We start from the raw sequence: 23,259 nt of genomic DNA, 5'->3' as shown, positions 1-23,259 counted from the left end.
CTAAGGTATATGTAAGTTTTTAAAAAAATGTTTTTTTTAATGTGTTCTGCATAAAATCTGCATTTTTGAAATCAATGAAGAGAGCAGAAGTCAATGATTTATTTTTATAATTTAACCTGATATGTTTACTGTTCCAAAATATTATAAATGTTTCCTAAAATATAATATGTGTTCAATGGAGTAAAAAATTAATTATTTATTTTAATTTTTTTAACGCAGACATTTAAAGAAGACATATTTTATAATACGGTGAAACGATGATATTTTTATTCAAGGTTATTGTACTGTCTGAAACTTATACCGGCCCATGCCTATTGTCATTGCATGTAAGTTTACATTATTTTAGCATTCATTCATTTTCAAGTTAAAACAAGGATAATATACACGACCCACAATTCATACCAAGTGCACCTTAAACTAGCCTTTCAGGGCAGGCATGTTTTCATATCACACCACATGCCATGAAAAGTGATGACCAGATGAAAGGCCACGCAAGCGCTGGAATGCCCACTCACCGCAGAGCTGAAAGCTAGGAAGTGATTGTGAGCGCTGCACTAATCACTCGTGATAATACAGTGAGCTCCAGTCCTGCCGCTCGTAATGAGGGACTTGTTTTGGGAAGCTGGTATGACGGCGTATCCTGCAGGTGTCTATTGTGTTGGCTCTCCATGAGAGGTTTAGGAGTGGGAGGAGTGGCGGCTAGTTTGAAAACGACCACTAGAAAAGGCCCAGGCATGGATTAGCTTGTTCCCAGCAGTATGGGGCTATTTTGGAGGTAACGTCATTAGATGGCATTAAAGTGATTCACTTTTTTCCCCTTTATGCTGGAGTCTTTCCACAATGAGGGGAGGATTAGAGTAAAAGCAGCTTTAATTGACAAACCACAATCATTATTGATTTGCCTTTAAAATAACGTTATCCTTCATTGCTTATCTGTGATACCCTATAAAAATATCTAGCATCAGATCACTCTTTGTCAGGATAAAAAGCAAAGTGCTTTGTATTCATAACACCACGCAGCTTTTCCAACCTGACCTTACAGAAAAATCCAATTGTTTTATGTATTGGTCGCTAATATGTTTTTATTCATTTATCTATGATGAAAATGTGCAATAACTAGGTCCACACAGAATCTGCGTGCGCAGAAATCCATATACTTTAGCCCATCATTGAGTCTATGTATTTACTTATGTAAATGTGTGTAAATTTATATTTAATCAGTTTTTAAATCATTTCACTAATATTGTTGTGGTATAATAATAGTAATATTAAAATTTTCATATAATTTATTTACAATACAGTTTGTAAAGTTATATTTTCTATCATATGAGAGACTTGCTTTGTTTAACAAATAAGTGGACCTAATTGGATTTGCATTGTAAACATTAACAAAAGTTACAAATGTATTATTTTTTGTTTAATTTATATATTAAGGTTTAGTTATGATACTCCCAAAATCATTCCTCATAAATTAGATTTTTATTTTGTTTTTACAAAATTCTCCACAGAAATGGTAAAAAAATGTCAGCAGATTCGGTCTGGCCCTAGCAATAACAAACAAAACAACAAACTAAATGATGTATTTCGGTTTATGCTGACAAAAACAAAGAAGGATAACATGACAAATCACCAACTTATCCTGCACACATTTTACGCAGCGAATGCCCTTCCAGCTGCAACCCATCACTGGGAAAGATCCATACACACTCACTCACACACACACACACATACACTACGGACATTTTTGCTTACCCAGTTCACTTATACCGCAAGTCTTTGGACTTGTGGTGGAAACTGGAGTACCTGGAGGAAACCCACGCAAACACGGGGAGAACAAGCAAACTCCACACAGAAATGTGAGTTGACCAACTTTGCACTGAGACTCGACCCAGAGAACTTCTTGCTATGAGGCGAATGTGCTACCCACTGCGCGACCTTCTACTAAATTATATGTTAAAAAAAAAAAAAATTATTTACAGAGAACAACTTGCTTTCTATAACTATTAACCTGCAAATGTTGGAAATTTGGGGAAAAAAATATAAATTAGAGCTGTGTGATTAACTGAAGGCTATTGGATCAGTAAAGCCAGTTTTGCAATCAGTAGTCAATTCTATATAGTGCACATGCTTTTAGATGGAGCAGCATTTACTATACAGAATTGTAGTTCACTGACAAGCAATAACGCATGCTGGCAACATCGCATTCATTATCACAGATGATTTAGTCATGTAATAATGAAATTGAATGTAACAATTTTGTGACATTGACAGCTGTTTCTGTAGCTCCTCTCAGCATATGAAAGCATGGAAAAATACCACATTTAATAAATGTTGGACAATATATCCATTTATATTAACCCATCTGTAAGAAATCTATGGCTTTATCCAGGATTCTGCCCTTCTGTTTGATAAACAGGTAAATGCAGTAGTTAAATCTTGTTTATTCCAGATTATTGGCCAAAGTGAAAGGCTTTTTAACTTGTGCGTAATTCAAGAGATTAATCCATGCCTGTATATTATCACACTTGGACTACTGTAACACAATTTATGTGGGTATTGCCCAATAATATATAAATCGTCTTCAAGTGGTCGAAAATGCAGGCTTCTGGCACCCACGAGTTTGAACACATTACTCCTATCCTGTGCTCGCTAAACTGATTGCTGATATGTTTTAGAATTGAGTTTAAAATTTTAATGCATGTTTTTAATGTATTAATTGGCCAGGCTCCAACTTATCTTTCAAATCTTATTACTGTTAAAATATCTGGCAAATGTTTAAGGTCATCGAACCAGAAAATGTTAATAGTTCCCAGATTCAAATTAAAGAAAAAAGGAGATCGAACTTTCTCTGTAGTAGACCCTAAAATGTGGAATATGCCATACCTATGTCCATTAGAACAGAGATTCTCAACCGTTGGGCCTCAGCGATCCTGCAGGTGGTCCGCGAGATAGCTTAGAATTAACTCCCAACATTATACTATAATTTTTAAATTTCATTATTAATATGCTATATTAAAATGATCAAAGTATTGCACTTCTCCTGTTCTCTGATTGATTACTTTAAACACGGTGCAAAAACAGCCTCATGATCGCGTCTGCAACTACACGCTGTTCATTCACAAAATATGCATAAAGTGAAAGTCTCTCTTTGTGTATTTTTGTGTGAACAACTTAATATATTCACATAGTTGTTTAAATTATTGTCCTGTGAGTGTTTTATAACAGATCCGTGGATCTAGCGAGGCTCAGTGGTGTTTCTACCATAGAATTTAAAATAAACTTGCATATGAGCTTCAGACACTGGCAGAGCTGTTCACTGTTCCTGTCAGAGAACTCCCAATAATATCCAGCTGCAAACTCAGCCGTCATCAGATTGATGCTTTTAAACAGATTTAGGGTGTTTTACTGTATTTTATATTTGTCTGTATATTTTTGAATAATAGATATTAAACAATAGATGTTCAGTCAGTCCAGTTTAAAGCAGAAGCTGCTCTTTTGCAATCTCCCTGTTGACCTGTGCTACTCTTTGAATCTGTATATGTTTTGTAAAAAAAAAAAAAAAAAAAAAAAAAAAAATATATATATATATATATATATATATATATATATATATATATATATATATATATATATATATTAGGGTTGGGCATCTAAGCTATAATGCCGATCCGATACGCATCTCGATACAAAGAATACGATCCGATATATTAGCGATACATTTGTGACATATTGCGATGCAACACGATACGATTCACACCCATATCACGATACGATGCGATATTTCAGCACTAATTAGATCAAGTTTATGAGATGATGTGAAAGAGGATACTGTGCCATTGAATGAGTTTGATTATTTATAAACCAAGCAAAACCAAGACTTTTTTTTACAAACTGGCTCTTCTCTCAGAGCCAGAGTGTCAGTTTACAGTAGAGGGCCATTTTAGAACATATAGCACATATTATTTAAGTATTTTCAAGATAAACAGAATGTATAAGTGCAATATCAATTAAAAAATATGTATATATTTGCACTCTTTCAACATAAATAAATTTAGCATTGCACAACAAGAATTGTGATTTAACTTTTCAACTATGAAAACAAGTTTTACAAAGATATTTTGCCACTGATTATTCAAAACTTAAGGTTGTGAACTAGCAGTGTTATGCTGCTTTGAAACATCACTGTCACTGTAAACAACAGGCTAATAAAAATATAACAAACCAGCAATCTTCTTGCTGTGAAGTGGTCAAACTACCCACTGTGCCACCGTGACACCCAATTATTTTTATCATTATTATTATTAATATTATTATTATTATAATTAAATAAAAATTAACAGGAGGAGGTGTTTAAAACCTTCGTTCTCCGTGACACTAGGCTGAATATCTTTGCAGATGAACAATGCAATAGCATTCGTTATTGGCGTAGAGCGAGCAGAACTGTTGCGCACGGAAAAAAAACTTGCAATGCTTTTCTCACCACTTTTGGAGCTGGTTGAAGCAGTGCGAAAGCCGGGGATGCAGAAACACTGGAAGATGCTTTCACAACAACACCGTGGCGCTGCTTCAAGTGAGATTTCAGATTAGTCGTACTGCCCGCGTATTTTACAGATGCGCGGCACATTTTGCAAATTGCATCTGTCCTGTCATGTCGTCCATCCTTAAATCCATAATGTTGCTTGCCATACTTTAGATTTAAAACTCAGTGGGGAATAAAATGTTTGTTTTGCTTCTCGCACTTTCTGAGGGCGCTCCACTAGCTTCATCCGCACACCTGATACACTGAGTTGTAGTGTGTGCACATCCGCAAATCCGTTGTTAAGGCTTACTTTATGTAGGTCGATTAAATTATGCGCCAAAAACAGGTTGACAACACTTGTTAATAAATAAAAAATACATTCTATATTAAAAATATAAGCTGTATCTCGGAAAAATCGATGCATCTCGCAAAAACCGATGTATCTCGATTTGCTTCCAAAATTTCATTCATCCTCTGCTACTCAACCGATGCACTCGCATCGTGCACGCGCATGACCGCGTATCGATACATATCGGTTAATCTTCCCATCCCTAATATATATATATATATATATATATTATTTAAATAAAATTCTATATTTATTTATAAAATGCTGATAATAGAAAATAATACAAGGCACAACAACCATTCATACAAACATTTTAGAGAATGTCAGACAGGTAGGCCTTCAAAAATTGATCAGAGAAAGAAGTGGGCCCTGAAGTGAAAAGGTTGAGAAACCCTGCATTAGAACAATTTCCAACGAATCTTTATTCAGAAGGAAACTAAAACTACACCACCTAGAAAGAGCTTTTAAGACTTTGGTGTCTTGTTTTTTTTATCTTTGATAGTGTGTGGTATGTTGGATGTACTCTATATATTGTTTTATTCTGCTTTATAAATAAATAGACTAAACTAATAATGTTTTTTGCTCCAAACTTACTTGATAACTTCAGTTGAGTGTTTGAAATAAATCCTGTGAAATGATTCTGTAGTAGTGTGATTATTAGTCATGTTGAATCAATAAAAGCTGTTAAATCTGTGTATTCAGGAACCCTCTATACAATAGGGATTTCCTTGGTTTCTAATTTGTTGTATATTTGCACATGATAGTCCCCTCTGGGTTTTGGAGGAAATTTACAACCGATCAAAGAATTGTGCTTCCCTGACAAGATGTGCATAACAATTGCAGCGCTTGCGATTTTAATTCATCATGCAGCCCTAGTAAGAAAAAAAGAAATTGTACAGATGAGATTCAAATGATTTCTCCACTAGTTTGCCAAAAGGTAAAAATAGTTGCAAATTGTCATTAAATTGTTTTGGCTCTAGCTGCCGCTAAACCGATCCTGAAAATCACCTTGTTTAGTAATAGTAATACGAGGTTGATTGTGTTCAGTAAAAGTAGTATGTGTTTAAAACGGGTCTGAAATTAGTTCAACATTCAAAGCAGCATTTTGCAAAAATGTCAGGTTGTTTTGTCTAATGGCTCCTACTTCAGACTTTATTACCTGTCTGAAAAATTACGATTGGCCAATTACAGCCATTAGAAGCAAACTATTTTGCTCAAGTGAGGCAACTTTACTGTTCGCATAGCAGGAACAAGCAGCACTGCACTAATGTAGCCCTTCATCTCTCTAGAGCCGCTGTAATTAAAGCATGATTAAGAGGCCGGGTCTGATGAATGTGTTTCTAAGTGCCCCATGCTGGGCTGCTGTTGGGCCCAGCATGGCGATTTTAATTGATTCGGGCTAATCAGTGAGCAGAATTAAAACAGTCACAGTTGTTTGGAAGAACAAGAGAGCAGGTCTGGGCACCAGGATGAGTGAAACCAGCAGAAGGCCTGATCCACGCTGGAACGGCTTTCAGCCCTGCATAAATTACAGCGGGAGGCGCACCATTGCGCCTGGCAGTTTGGGGAGACAAATGCGAGCTGCTATTGTTTGCTATCCACAGAAATACTTCGCGGACAGACTCTTCTGCCTCATTTTTTTCTCAGTTATGTCAATGTGCGCACAATTAATTATTTGACTGAAGAGTCTGGTAATACAATGGAAATGAATTGTGCTCGTGATTGCAGCAGGGGAACTAATTTATTAGCGTGATTGCTTTGGCAATGCACAGAAAATGTCCTACGGAGTCGGTTTGAACATTTCTAATGATTGCAGGGTTGCAGAATGTCAAGCCAAAGGAGTCTATAAGCTCAAACCTGACAAGCTGAGTAGTCTTTAGTTGGTTTAACCCCCCTGTTGTGTCTGTAGTGTTGGCAAGAGGCCCTGCTGCTCAAGAAGAGGAAGTCCTGATGATGTCCATGACAGCAGCCCTCAGGGCCTGGACTGAAGCCAGAGAGACCATAATGACATGCACTCAGATAGACCAATGGCTTCACAGGACTTAAATTACAACGGTTAATCACTGAATGGTCAACTTTGCAGGAAAAATGCAGTAGAAAACAGATAAAGTTATCTGTATCTATAGGGATCTGCTGTAATCTGTTGCAATGGATTTTTTGTTCATTTAAACACAAGTTTTATTTACCTGAGAAGTTTTAAAGGCTGACCCTAAATTAATTTCTGCACTGTAAAAAGCAACTACATATTTTAACACTAAAGTAATAATACCTGTTTTACAATATAAAGAAATGTTGGTTACTTTAAATTACACAAAACCCATGTTGTCAAAGTAGTCAAAGACTCTTGCCTGAACACAGAATGTCAAACTAAAGAATATAAGTGTTATTGAAATGTCAAAGGGATAGTTCACCCAAAAATGCATAATTCTGTTAATCAAATATAATCCGATATTTCAAGTGAAATCTAAGTGCTCCCTCATACTCTACAGAAAGCAACGGTCCCGACTACAGACTCCAAAGTCCAAAAAATATGCATACACAGCACAGAGCTCATGAACATGCACCCTATACTGACACTGACAAGATAAAACAATTGATTAAACTCATTATTTTAAAGTATTTTGTGTGGCTTGATAATATTTCAATTAAACCTCTTAAAAATGGTCTGTTTTGAAGATTTTCCTAAACCCTGAATGAGTCGGGAATCTTGATATTAGGGGTGTAAACCTACACTGGTCTCTTGGTTTGGTTCGATTACGATTATCATGCCATCAATTCGATTCAATTTGATATCTTGCCACATCACAGTGCACTGACGATGCTTAAACATTTTAATATTTTATTTAGCAACACAATAATTCTTGTATTAAAATGTATAATTTATAAACATATTCATATTTTATATTATTTGTCATACAATTTTGTTCTTTTATAAAAGCATATAGTATATCTGCAGTACCTTTAATTTCACCTGTAAAGAATGTAAAGAACAACTTGAGCATTTATAGCATATAAACTAATGTAAATATTATCCCGCTTGCTTTTTGAGCATTGTTGATTGAACTCTTAAACGCCTATGATTGATCATGCTAAACAGAAAAGGCTGCAATTGGACTCTAACGGTCAGCGCAGTTCTGGTGCAGTTCAGCAAACCGTGACATGGACACCAATGTTAATCAGCCATGGCTATCAGCTGATCCATAATAGATGGTGACGCTGTAAAGAAAACTTACTCTGTAGTCACACTCGTGTCTGGATACAAAAGTAACGTTATTGTTGTAACAGCCGAGAAAGAAGGTGAAACGTTACCTGAGAGAGAGAGTGTGTGTGTGTGTGTGTGTGTGTGTGTGTGTGAGAGGGAGTTTACAGCTGTAATTTTTCCCCGAGCTGGGTTTGGATTTACTTCCCTGTCAGTGAAAGACTGTCCAGAAAACTCACAAGCAGTGAATTGTGCACAGTTATCTAGATTTTAAGTAGTTGGAGTGTTTTAATTACTCACAGTCTCCTCCCTTAAAAAAAACGTCAGTTCATAATAACTGGTTATGGTTATTACTAAACCACTACTGAATTGTTCATGTTTGCATCACAGTGTATGGAAGAAACAATTCATTTTGACACCCTACTTGATATTTATGGAGGATAAGGGAGCTCTCAGATTTTATAAATATTACCATTTGCTAATTTTCAAATGATTTTCTTCTGTAGCAGTTTTGTCATGAAATTTCTTGCCTAGTTTACATTTTGGTTAGATTAAAATGAACTCCACAGCAACTTCTCATTACTCTGACAATAATAAACTTTAAATAAGTGTGAACACTGTCATCTGAATCCTGGTGTAGCAGACAGAGACCGCTGGAAAAGTGGATGTTGGTCCATTACCCAATGAACTCTGGTGTGGTTTGAAAATACGAATGCAACAGAGACAAAATGCATCTAAAAAGAAAACAGGAAATAAAAGAAGGTGATCAAGTTTAAAAGTCCTACAAGCCAAGCATGCAGACTGCATTAAGGTGGCAATTTTATGGAAAGACGAGATAACATCTGATGTTTGCATATGTACATGCCAGTACTGTTATGATATCCTAAATGAGTAACCATGACATCTGTTTGAACACATAGGCTATCCCCAACATACAATTGCATAAATGCAAATATTGCGTCAAATATAACAAAGCCATTAGCTGTTGTATTCTTTTTTTTTTTCTTTTTTTTTTTTTGATGCATTGAAATGGTCAGACATAACAGACAGAAGTCTCATCTCGTATACTTTGGGTTTATTGTGTTACTTCATGGAAAATTTTAAAAAGATAATCAGTAGTGATCTTTTTAAAATTATAGGGTCATTAAGACATTTATTGAACAAATTCAAATGTTCAAAATAGTGTTATTTAGGACGGTTATTACGAAAAAAAAATGTCTTTGAATTTTTAATTTATTTGCTTTTGTTCATTTTTACAAATTATTCTGAGAAATCATACCATTTTGTCATGTGAAGTTAATGGTCATCTGCCAGAATTTTTCACAATATCTACTTTTATCTTGCACAGAAGAGTAGTAGTCAGATTTAAAATAACATGAGGATTGATGTTATGGACAAAACACCAAATGGCTTTTGCCTATTAGTGAATTTGCTGTATTTGTGCCTACAGACCAGCTTGGATTATAGTTCCCCAACAAACACGATGTACAGTAAAGACAGATGTTTTGGCTGTGAACACGTCGTCTGCAATAGATGATGGTGATCTAATGAGAGAAGCCAAGCTGGCTGTACAGATGGCCGTCCTGAGGTGGCTATAACATCCAGAAAGAGAGATGTCATAAGATCTGCCTCCAAGGCCCCTATTAGGAGAATCATGCAATTAAACAGCATTTAGGAGCTCACTGGTACGCATGAACCAGCAATGTGGCAGTTAAACAGCGAAATATAGCACTAAAATGCATAATTAGTCTGTTTAGATTATCTAAAGCTAATTCAAAGGATGTTTTCTGAGCAAAAATCAATTCATGATGTGTCCCAAAAGACGAATCGGTTTTCTCTTGAAAAGTGTATTGGGAGCTCTAATTGAATACATCAAATCTCCTTAACTGACCAAGCTATAAATAATAAATGTATTAAGAGCTTCATTTTAATTAAAAAAAGAGTGAGGTCAACATTTGTTTGTTAATTTATACCTCTGACAGTGTGTAGTAAAGAAGATATTAAACGAGAGTGCATGCAGGTCAGGACTTGACTTGACTTTATCCATTGGGAATTGATTGGGTCGTGAAATTGTGAGTGAAAAAATAATGTTGTTGCTAGAAAAGTAATTCTATTTTGATTAAATATTGCACTAAAGAAGATTGTTGCAACCAAAAATTGGTAACACTTCACTTTGATGGCCCTCTTTTAGACATTCTTTTTATGGAGCCAGATTAGTCTCAAATATAATACATTTACAAAATAAAATTCATACATTCACAACACCATTCACATTTACAAAATCCAATTCGTAAATTCAAAACACGGTTCAAAACTACACAAATCCAATTCATTCATTCATTCATTCATTCATTCATTTTCTTTTCAGCTTAGTCCCTTTATTAATCTGGGGTCGCCACAGCGGAATGAACCGCCAACTTATCCAGCACGTTTTATGCAGTGAATGCCCTTTCAGCTGCAACCCATCTCTGGGAAACACCCATACACTCTCATTCACACACATACACTACAGACAATTTAGCCTACCTAATTCATCTGTACTGCATGTCTTTGGACTTGTGGGGAAAACCAGATCACCTGGAGAAAACCCATGCGAAAGCGGGGAGAACAAGCAAACTTCACACAGAAACGCTAACTGACCCTGCAGAGGCTTGAACCAGCGACCTTCTTGCTGTGAGGCGACAGCAATACCTACTGCGCAACCGCGTCGCCCACAAATCCAATTCGTAAATTTAAAACATGATTTAAAAATACACAACTTGAATTTGTAAATTCAAAATACAATTCATAAATATGCAAATCCAAATTGTAAAATCAAATCACGATAAAAAAAAATGCACAAATCCAATTGGTAAATTCACAATATGAATTATAAATACACAAATCCAATTCTTTAGTTCAAAACATGATTCATTAATACGCAAATCCAATTAATTAATTCAAAACAAAATACACAAATACACAAATCCAATTCATAAGTTCCAAAGACGATTCAAAAATATGCAAATTCAAGAAATTCAAAATACGATTCTTAAGTTCAAAACAGTTAAAAAATACACAAATCCGATTTTCAATTTTTTAGATATTGTAATGCAAATTGTGCTGTGCATGTATGAATTTTATTTTGTAAATGTAGTATTTTTGAGACTGATCTGGCTCCATATCGTTTAACTCTATGTAACTCTGCAAATACATGTCAAGTCAGTCATTACAATATTAATAGACATTTTTCTATATACTGTATTTACAGTATATGCAGTCTTTTGGGTTTAGATATTATATTGTGTCAATGCCACATGTGTTCTGTGGGAAGTAATGACTAGTCATTTGTAATGGGTTAGTTTGTCATAGATATTAATGAGACTGTTTGCCCATATCATATGAAAAAACACTTCACTCAATTCGCTTCGCAATATCAGATTTGCCTACTAATGCATTGTGGCTTTAATTCTCTATAGACAGTGTTGGGGTAAGGCATTACAAGTAACGAGAATTACAAAATAATATTACTCTTCTAAGTAATGAGTAAAGTAACAAAAAATTAGGTAATAATATTAATAATATTTTTAAAATGTAACTCGAGTTACTTTTTAGATTAGTTAATATGCTTTAAAAAATAATTTGCTGAATTAAAATGTGTAATCACATTGAATCACACTCAATGAGAAAATGAGCTCCCTGCAATAACAGACAAAATTTTACTTTTGCTGATCTAATACAAAAGTAGCAAACACATTGCTTTCAACGTTCATTAATCTGTATATACAGCATGTATAGTGTCAGAAAGTTCTCAGAAGGTAACATCAACTTTTTTAATTAGTTTTTTAAAAAGGTAAATTAAGGCGTGGGTTATACAGTGTGTCGTTAAATGCGGAGCTCCTCTATTATTTAAAAAAAAAAAAGAAGAAAAATACCTTGCAAGTTCTGAAAGAAATCAAGGCAGGTATAAACAAGTAACTCAAAAGCATCATAGTGTATTATTTTCCATAAAAGTAATGCACTTATAGTTATCTTTTTAGGGAGTAACTCAATATTTTAATGCATTACTTTTTAAAAGTAACTTTCCGCAACACTGTCTACAGACCCTGATTATTGGACAAAAAATGTGATTTCTTCTATTTATTAGTTTAAGTGGTCTTTACCGGTCTTCGATAAAACCAATTGCATGGTTTATATAAACAAAATAAGCTTTAAAAGTTGTTAAAGACACAACAGCATGTTCATTCGTGTTTTTACTGCAGAGTCAAAATACAAACGGCTGTGTATTTATTTGTGCATTGAATTATAGCGATCGAAGGTTGCTTCTTGCTTATAATGCGTGGTGAATAATACTGTTATTGTGTAGTGTGTTATAGTGAATTGCATTGTGCCTTAGCAGTAAGCAGCAAAATGAAGATTATGTTAATAATTACAAACCCCTGAAAACTTCACCTGTCTTCAGGATACAAATTAAGATATTTTAGGTAAATGTGAGAGCTCCCTGATCCTCCACTAACAGCAAGGTTCAATCTGGCTATAAGAATACTTTTGTGTGCACAAAAATAAATAAAAATGGCTTTTTTTCTCCTCAGAGTCAGTATAGGGTGTATGTTTTCTTTATGTGAATGACACTAATTGACGTAATATGTCGCATGCTCATGTGCTTAATTGCAAACAGAGGTAGCCACGCACAGACATACATCAGTGCACAGGGCACTAGTGAATGTGCGCCCTATACTGACACTGAGGAGAAGAAACTGTTGAATAAAGTTGTTGTTTTAGTTTTTATGTGCACACAAAAGTATTCTTGGATGGCTTTTTAACATTGCGATTTAACCACTGAAGGCATATGTTCTGTTTTAAGGATGTGTTATTCTAGTCTATGAAGGAGTCAGGACACTTGCTGTCTTTGGAGGATGAGGGAGCTCTCAGATTTCACCTCAGAAATTTTAAGTTGTGTTCCAAAGACAAACAAATGTCATAAGTGATTGGAACAACGTAAGGGTGAGTAATTAATAACAATTTTCATGTCTGGGTTAGGGATAAAACTTGTTCTAAACCTGTTTAAGTTCCATTGTCCAGATGAACACAAAAAGATATTTTGAAGAATGTTGGAAACCGGTAGTCATTGAATTCCAGGCAAATACATTTTAATTTGGGGTGAATAATCAAGCTTTTTATCTCTGTCAAATTTAAAGAAATCTTTGTCAATCACAAGACACAGTTGTATTGACTGTCTTCACCTTCATCCTTCAGTTGAACAAGCCAAATTTGCCAATGTTTTTCCAAACTGTGTTGTGAAATTTTTATTTCCTTTAATAACATTCCTTTTCTGATCCTTTAATACTATGAGAAAACCAAGACAAAAACACAAAGGAAAAGGACTTAATACAGATCAAGACATAAATCAAAATGGCAGTTGCTGCAAATAAGTATTTATACTAACCCCAATAACAGTACCACCAAACACGCACACACTCTCACACCTGTACACACACACCACACACATATACACACTCCTCACCTCCCCAGTAGGTCTGTGCACTGTATCAGGCACACCTGGAGACGCTCGAGTACTCCTTGTGTGAAGCCTGCATTATGCTAATTGTGACCCACGGGCACTGTGTGAAGGCTTGGTATAATTATCCGTGTAATTGTCTCGTATTTTGTAAAGTGCCAGATCGTTTAAATCAGGATTAACATTTCTTTACCTCCAACGGCCAAAGGCTTTACTTCGACTCAACACCCCCCCTCCCCCACTTCACAATATTCATATATGCATGATTTTTACACTACGTCTACTTCGTGTACTATATTTGCAGGTCATAACACAAGGTGGATTTTGTTTTCCATTGTGCCCTGAGTTCTGCCAGCAGTAAATGTTGATGTGTACTTTTGTAAAGAGAGATGACAGAACTGCTTTCATTTAGGGCAGCATCAATTTTCACATGCTTGACGTCTTAATCCTTCAACTGTTTTCTCGTGCGGCTGCTTGGTGAGTTTTCACTCGCAACCGATGTTTCTAGCATGGACAATGACGCAACCACAAATTGAAGCACTATTAGTGATGGCATCACAATAACTTTGTGGTTTCTTACCAAAGCCAAATGACGTTGACAATCGCTGTGACACTAAATGACGTTTAGTACATCGTTTCTGCAGGTTTCATCAAGTCAAATTTAAGACAATTTTAAGAGCCTTTTAAGATCATTATAAATTTAATTTTACACTTATACAGGGCCAATGGATTTTTTTTGCTTGCCACCAAATGCATTTATTTCTTAGCAACATACTGTGTCAAAACAAGAAAACTCTAGTTGTATACACTTAATTGTTTCAACACATTATTTCTTTTTGACAGAAAAATTACACATTTTTAACATAGTTTAACATTGTTAAAAGTATATTTATTGTGGAGACAATTGCATAAATGTTTAGAAATATATATTAGTTGGCTTTTGGTCCAATATGATTGTCTATAACTTCTATTTAACCTAATGCGTTTCTGTAATAAATCCTATTCATAAATATTATGTCTAATCCCCCTAACTTCTGTATAGAAGTTCTGTTATTATCATGAGGAACTGTGTAATTGTTTTTAGTTTTCTTTCCTGGGGAATAAGAGAATTCATTTGGAGGAATTGCTATAAAAAAATGTCTAACAGCTATTGTAAATTGTATCTCTTTGCAATAAAACGCTTAAACATACAAAATAAGGTTGCATTAAGATGGATTGTTGGTAATTGGATGGATGTCGACCTAATTGTGTAGCTTTAATTGAGAGGAGAAAAAAGACACATAACACAATATTTTAGTGTATTTAAGACTTTTTTAGGCCTAAAATTTTGTTTTTGAAATTTAAGATATTTTAAGACACTTTAAAGACCATCGTGAATGACATTTTAGACCTATAGAGGGCTAAACACTAATGATTATTTCTAATGGCCCTGTTGGGCCAATGGATTTTTTTTTTTTTTTGCTTGCCACCTAAATAATTTCTTAGCAACATACTAGTTGCACAACAAATTATAGTTGTATACACGTATTTATTTCAACATAATATTTCTTTTTGACAAAAAATGACAAGTTTAACATTGTTAAAACTGTATTTATTGTGGAGACAATTGCATAAATGATCAGAAATATATATTTGTTGCCTTTTGGTCAAAATTTACTGACTGTAACTTTTATTCAATCTAATGCGTTTCTGTAATAAATCCTTAGGTTGCATGCCTATTTATAAATATTATATCTACTAGCCCTTACTTCCGCAGTTTGTGTATGAACAGAAGATAACGTAAAATGAGAAACTGTGTAATTGGTTTTAGTTTTCTTTCCATGGTAATTAAGAAGTTAATTTGGAGCAATTGCTCTGAAATATTTCTAACAGCTATTGTAAATTGTATCTCTTTGCAATAAAAAAAAAAACTTAAATATAAGCTTAAATTAAAGAAAAAAAATTATTAAGATAAATTGTTGGGGAATAGAATTTTAAGAATTTGTTCTTGAAATTTAAGACTTTTTAAGACCCCGCAGATACCCTGTGTACAAATGGCCTGCAAATTGCATTAGAAAAAATTCAATGTGATTTCTGAAAATGTTTCGTGCCATTTTCCACTTCCTGTCTGTTATTAACAGGAGTGGCTTTGTAAGTTTGGTGTGCAGCCAAGGCCTTTGTGTCTTAATCATTTGCTGTGTCTGTCTGTTGTGACATACACCAGTTGAATTTAAATAGTCTTTTTAAACGAGACACTGCACCAAGACTCTTCTTTGTGTGAGAGACGTGACATTCCATTAATTTCTCATCAATGTTGCTTCAGGCTCAGACTGGATGATTCTTTCAAGTCTAATTATACATTGAACAATTATAATCCATAAACCCGTACGTCTGGGCCTCACCCATCACCTGTCTAAATATAATAGGCGAGTAACTTCAGCTTCAGCAAGATAAAATATTACATCTGAAAACAAATTGAATGATTGTGTTGACTAGAAGACTAATGTACATAAAATATTTGGAAAAGAATCACAAATTTACTTGAAATGTATTTTTTTTGTGATTTACAGACTTCATTTTTATATTAGAAAAACTGGTCTATATACTAAACAACAACATTAAACAAATCAAATGCATATTCAGTCATTCATTTTCCTTTGGCTTAGTATTTATTTCAAAGATTCACAGCAGAATGAACCGCCAACTACCTCAGTATATGTTTTACGCAGCAGATGCCCTTGCAGCCACAACAAAGTACTGGAAAACCACCATACACATTCACACACACTCATACACTACAGACAATTCAGTTTATTCAATTCACCTATAGCGGATGTCTTTGGACTGTGGGGAAACCAGAGCACCCAGAGAAAAACCCACTCCAACATGAGGACTTTCGTGTTGTGAGGCACCGTGGCACCCCAAAAAGCATATTTCATTCCTAATATTTACAATCTTTAACTACACATTCTCTTCTGATTGAAGAAGAAGAACCAGATCAATAGAATAATTTTTCAGGGAGTCAGACTGCATTAGTATAATAATAGTGTTGCATTGTAAAAACTTTGATTAATTGATAAGAACCAGCACATTAGTGTTTTTTTTGTGATTTGGAGTTTACTGGTTGCACTATAAGCTTCTGATTCAATCAAAAGAACCGGATCATTAGAGTGAATTTAGTCATGAATCAAATAGTTGTGCTGTATTTTTTTGATTTAGTTAATGGAATCAAAAACATACATTTGTTCATGAATCAGATTTTATTAAAGAACCATTTCAATATTGTAATTTATTCCTGAACTGGATTAAACAGGTTATGCTGTTAACTATCAGTGAAATTAGCTGCTTCATTTGTTTGTTAATCACTTTGCGCTGTAGGTTTTTGATTCATAAAAATTCATAAAAAATTCATTCAGATTCATAAAAAATATATATTTTGTTTGGATTCCACAGTGATTATTGATTCAGCAAACAGAACCACTTTATTAGAGTTATAAGTTCAGAACTACTCTGGATCTGCTGTATGTTTTTAATTCAGTAAAAAAGAATAAAAAAAGTAAATTTGTACTTGAATCTGATTATAAAGTTTGAACGGTGTATTTTCATTTAATAAAAAGAACCATTTAAATATCCTCATTTATTTAAGAGCTGGATTACCCATGTTAACCTGTAAACTTCTGAATTAGTAAAAACAGCCAGTTCATTTGATTAGTTTGTTTTTGAATCACTTTACGTTGTAGGTTTTTGATTCATTAAAAATAACTGATTCATTAGAGTCTTTTTTTTTGGATTCCACAGTGATTTTTGAATCAGCAAACAGAACCACTTTATTTGTTATATGTTTAGAAGTTGAACTACTCTGGTTCTGCTGTATCATTTTAATTCTGTAAAATGAATAAAAAAGTACTTGTTCATGAATCAGATTATATAGTTTGAACTGTGTTTTCATTCAGTAAAAGAACTATTTCAATATTGTTCTTTATTTCTGAACTGAACTACACAGGTTATGCTGTAAACTTCTGAATCAGTAAAAATACCCAGTTCATTTGATTCATTTGTTTGTGAATCACTTTGCACTGTAAGTTTTTGATTCATTAAAAATAACTGGTTCATTAGAGTTTTTTTTTGGATTCCACTGTGATTTTTGATTCCGCAAACAAAGTCACTTAATTAAGTTCAGAAGTTGAACTACTCTAGATCTTCTATATAATTTGATAAGTTAAAGTCAGAATTTAAGTTATAATAAGTTGAAGTCAGAATTATTAGTCCCCTTTGAATTTTTGTTTCTTTTTTAAATATTTCCCAAATGATGTTTAACAGAGTAAGGAAATTTTCACAGCATGTCTGATAATATTTTTCCTTCTGAAGAAAGTCTTATTTGTTTTATCTCCGCTAGAATAAAAGCAGTTTTAAAATTTTTTTTAAATCATTTTAAGGTAAAATTTATTGGCCCTTTAAGCTATTTATTTTTTGATAGTCTACAGAGCAAGCCATTGTTATACAATAACTTGCCTAATTACCCTAACCTGCCCAGTTAACCTAATTAACCTAGTTAAGTCTTTAAATGTCACTTTAAGCTGTGTAAGACAAGTGTCTTGAAAAATATCTAGTAAATACTATTTATTGTCATCATGGCAAAGATAAAAGGAATCAGTTATTAGAAATAAGGTATTAAAACTATTATGTTTAGAAATGTGTTAAAAAAATCTTCTCTCCTTTAAACAGGAATTGGGGGAAAAATATACAGGGGGCTAATAATTCAGGTGGGCTAATAATTCATTCACTTTAACTGTAGATTAGAGTCGCCACTGGCTTGCAAGGTTCGGAACTTGTGGAGCTGCACATCGATGGATTTGCTCTTCAGTGTTTGAACTCTCAGCAGTGAATAATAAACCACACTGAACTGAACGAAACTGAACTTCAACACTGAAATCTGAACTGACACTGTTTCAATTAACTTTAATCTTATATGCTGCTTTGACACAATCTACATGGTAAAAGCGCTATACAAATAAAGATGAATTGAACTGAATTGGAGTTGTTAATTCATGAATCACACTGCACTGGCTGCATGGTCTATTTCTGATTCAGCAAACAGCACCAGCACAACAGAGTCATTCGTCCGGGAGTCATATGTTTGTGTACACTTTCACCAGTGTTTGTGGCACGACTGAACAATGATTGCATTAACCACATTTTAACAAGTATGTTAACTAATTACTTCCAATTAAAGAATGTATGTTTGAAATCATTGACCGATATTTCTTATAGAACCAGTTTTAAGTTCCCAACCCTACTTACAAAACCAAATCATGCTATTATCTAATTACAGAATCAAATCATGCTGTTGTTATTGTATTTTACACTGATAGCAATTATAAAACAGCAATAATAACAATAATAGCTATTTTATCACTCACATCTGCAACTCTAAATGATTACAATCAAACCTGGAGTATATACAGTACATTTATGAGAATGTGACATGAAAACCAGTCAGCCATGCAGATTTTTACTTCGACTAATCCAACAAATGAGCAGTCTGTAGTGAAATGATTAGGCCTTGAGCAAAACGAGACAGACTGCAGTGTCTCAGGTGACAAAATTCTGACAGGCACTGAAACACCTGACATTGAGGAGTTTTCATTTAAATGTTACTGGGTAAACAGTCTATTCTCTGCTGATGAAGAGCTACGTAACACAAGTTTGGACTTGAAGCACCTTAGCCATAAACTGTACATTTACTTGCATTGGTCTTAAAGTGACTCAGCTCCCCCTGGCATGGTGAGCTTTCACATTTCCCAAAATCCATGAGAGGATTTCAGTAATAGTCATTTGTCACTTTGATTTACAGTGAATTACAAGCATTAAGAGATATTTGATCTTATCAGTGTGTACCGGGCGCTCAGAAACACTGTCTTTCAAACGTCTGAAGTCTTGACATGCTTACAGGGCATTAGAGAGGAAGCAAAGTTGAGGAATTTTCTCATTCATTGAGAGATGATGGCATACAAATTGCTTGACTGATCATGTCAATATTTTAAAAAAAAGGGAAAAAAAGACAGACACCACACAGAACTATGAGCTCTGATATTTCTGGGACGCTGTTCCAGATTTCCAACACGTCATAAACCTGTTGTACCTTCTGTATGCTGCGACTGCCAAATCATCCTACAGGAAAAAAATAATAAAATCATTCCTCATGATGTGTAAGAGATGAATCTTGGGTTTATGAAACTCGCTGTATCCATTAGCAGTTACATGACATTCAGCATGTCAATATCTTTGATTCATTCTTGTTTTTGTATTTGCGTTGGGACGCATCCAACATGGAACAAATGCTCTTTGTCAGTGTTTATGACACGGTGTGTTTTTGTTTCCTTCTGATAGGTGACTGACAACTAGCATGTTACCATCTGCGCTGCGTGTTTCTAAAAACAATCCAGTGACGCAAAAGGCATCCTGCTGCAGTCAAATCAACTGGCATAACAACTTAGAGATGTCAGTACAGGCTGTAGGTCTAAATATTAGTGGTTCAAACTCTTGTTGAGGACAACAAAATTAACCAAAGTGCTTTCTGAAGTGTCGAGTTTCAGCACTTTATTTGCCTATGATGGATGATTTTCAACTGAACTTTCAAAGAAATGTTTCAACCGAAAATTTCAGTAATGCACCCGACCGCCTCTGTGACTAATACAATGATTGCAGACTGTGCTGGAGCCAGACTTGCTTTAATGGCAAAACCACCTCCCATCATGCACTTTCATTGTATGCTTGTAGTACTGCAAGTTGTCATTATATTTAGGAGAGACAGGAAATTGTTGCTGAGTTTCAGTGTATTACGCATCAAGCAGTTTATTTAATAAATTAAAAACATGCTGACACAAATGTGTAAAAGCTTAGCTGTTACAAGGAAAGTGGCATATAGGATGAAGAATTAAAAAGATTAATTGGTGTTTAAAATGTTATCAAATGATTCTTGATAGGGCTGCACATCGTTTTAGTATTGATATTGCAATGTATGCATCCACAATAGTCAGATAATAAAGATATGCAACATTGAGTCTGAATTATAGTTGAATAAATTAGTGTTTTATACACTGTATTTATACAGAATTTATATGATTTATGCAAAAATGATTTCCTTACATAAAATTTTTGTATTGTTTCTAGCACAAATATAAATTTCAAAGTTAAAACCAGATTATTTCCCTTACGTCACTGGTAGGCATGGGACGATAACCGTTCTCAAGGTATACCACGCTTTGGAAAAGTCAAGGCCAAAATTATCTGCTATACCATTCCCACGGTATATGTAAGTTTTTTTTTACTTTTTGTTTGTAGTTTTTAAGGACAACAGTATCTCCAGCAGAAAATATATCTAAAGATGCCATTTTAAATTGTGTTTTGAAACTAATGAAGACAGCAGAAGTCAATGATTATTTAAAATATTTAGCCTGGCATGTTTACTGTTCCAAAGTAAGTTTACCAAAATTAAATAGATTGTGTTCAAAATGGGAAAAACATGTAGGCAAAAATAGTCATTTGTGTAATGAAAAATCTGAATAAATGAATATATAGATCATATTCTCATGTATGGTTCAGAACATAGCAATGTTTAAAGCTACACTTTAAAAATATCAGTTAATTAAGAGGCACAACATGTAAGTTTACATGTTTTAATTAAAGTATCCAATCCAGAGTAATGAGCAGTTCTAACTAACTAGTTCTGTAAACCATGTGCTGTATTGCCATGCTAATGACATCAATTAAATTTTTCAATTAATTTTTATTTCTATAGTGCTTTTACGATTTAGATTGTGTCAAAGCAGCTTAATATAGATGAAGCCCTATTAAAGTATAAATGGAAGTGCAAGGTTGAAGAATAAAAAGCAGAAGTGAATAAATTGATTTTTCTTATCGTGAACAAACAAAATAAATTACCCCAAATATAAAAACAGACACTTATACTCTATAATAACGTCACCAATGACAAGGCCCACATGGAATCTACACACACAAATTTTTTCATCATTGAGTCTAATTTATATTTATTCCACTTTTAAATTAATTTTACTAATATTACTATGGTAAAATTATAGTAATATTAACCCTTTCCAGGCAGGCGTTGCTGATTTGCAACAGTAAAAAGCATTGACTTTGCCTGTTTCTAAAATTTAATTTGAGCCTAAAAGGGTTAAAATGTTTGTATGATTCATTTACAATAGTTTTTATAGTAATATGTTCTATCATTTAGTAGATAGATTATATGAGAGACTTGCTTTGTTTACCAAATAAGTTGATCTAATTGAATTTGCATTGTAAACATTAAATAAAAAAGTTAAAAATGTCTCATTTTTTTTATTTCATATATGAAGTTTTTAGTTATAATATTTCTAAATCATTCCACATAAATGAGCAGATTTCTTTGCAAAATTTTCTGCAGAAATGACTAAATCACTAAGGAATATTCACAAGATAGATGAAAACAATGCCAAATTGCAGCTCTGATGAGGGTTTTAAATGACTGAAAAATGGCTGTGGGTGCAGTATATGGATCACAAGTGCCCACAATTTACAGTTTGCAATCATATGTCTATTTAGTTTTGTTGATATGTGATCCAATTGTTCATAGCTTGAAACAGATGGAGAATGACTGGTTTGTGCTGTGTTTCTATATAGAGATCCCAGTGTAGCTGCCATTATAGCCTATTGTTTTTTCCCTGCAAGGTCTCCGTAGAGGTAATGTGACTGAAAACTATAAATGAAGAGGTTTCCACTTTCAGTAACAGCGTCATCAAACTACGTCTTTGTGAATACAAATCCGCTAGCAGTGAAAATTATATACTGTGCCTTAAACAGATTCCTCTTCATTCACAGTGCAATTAAAAATAAAAAAATCTGCACATGCATTTTAACATTTTAAAAATGGCATTTAAAAACTGTTAAAATCCATATTCAAACCTTAGCGAATTAATTCCATTGTTCACAAATATAAATATATATAAGATTTTAAATACTAGTATATATATCACTAGTATTCGATGTTTGCTTGTCGTCTATGCTGAACATTTGGAAACCCAACCTACAAAACCAAAACCAAAGCTAGATCAAATGCACATTTGTATAACGGCAAAAAAACTAAAACTTAGAGTATATTGTATTATACCTCTTGCTATAACTAGCCTGGCTATTCTCTATAATATAATAAAGTATAAACTGACTTTTTCATTTAATTCCTATAGTGATTCTCTACCCCAACGGCCCTGAAGGAGGGGCGGAGGGACGTCAAACTGGTCTTATCTGATCCAGACCAGACACCTGTAGAATTTCCAAAGATAAATTACCACCTAAGTAGCCATAAAATAAGATTTATGGTCATACATCTGCCATCCTGACAGCTGGAAACTTCACTGCAGCGCTCTTAAAACAATAACACTAAAAATACTCCCTCCAAATTGTCGCAAAATACTCACAAATGAAATCCGCAACGTCTCAAATCAGAGTTTAGTACAAAATGTTCGAGGCAGATTCAACGTTCAACGGCTCGCACAGGTCACATTAGTATTGTGCCCAAGGACTTAAGAACACTGATCCATGCTGTCAAGCGCGGTCTTTGAGTTGCCTACCTGCTGGCCCAGGTTGAAAGCCAGTTTATTTGACACCTAATGTGTTGACAGGTGTCAAGGTAGGGGCCTCTGCTTTGTAAAAGGGAG

This window comes from Danio rerio, chromosome 14 (genome assembly GCF_049306965.1).
Source record: "Danio rerio strain Tuebingen ecotype United States chromosome 14, GRCz12tu, whole genome shotgun sequence".
In the NCBI taxonomy this organism is placed as follows: domain Eukaryota; kingdom Metazoa; phylum Chordata; class Actinopteri; order Cypriniformes; family Danionidae; genus Danio; species Danio rerio.
Note: the sequence above shows the minus strand (reverse complement) of the source record.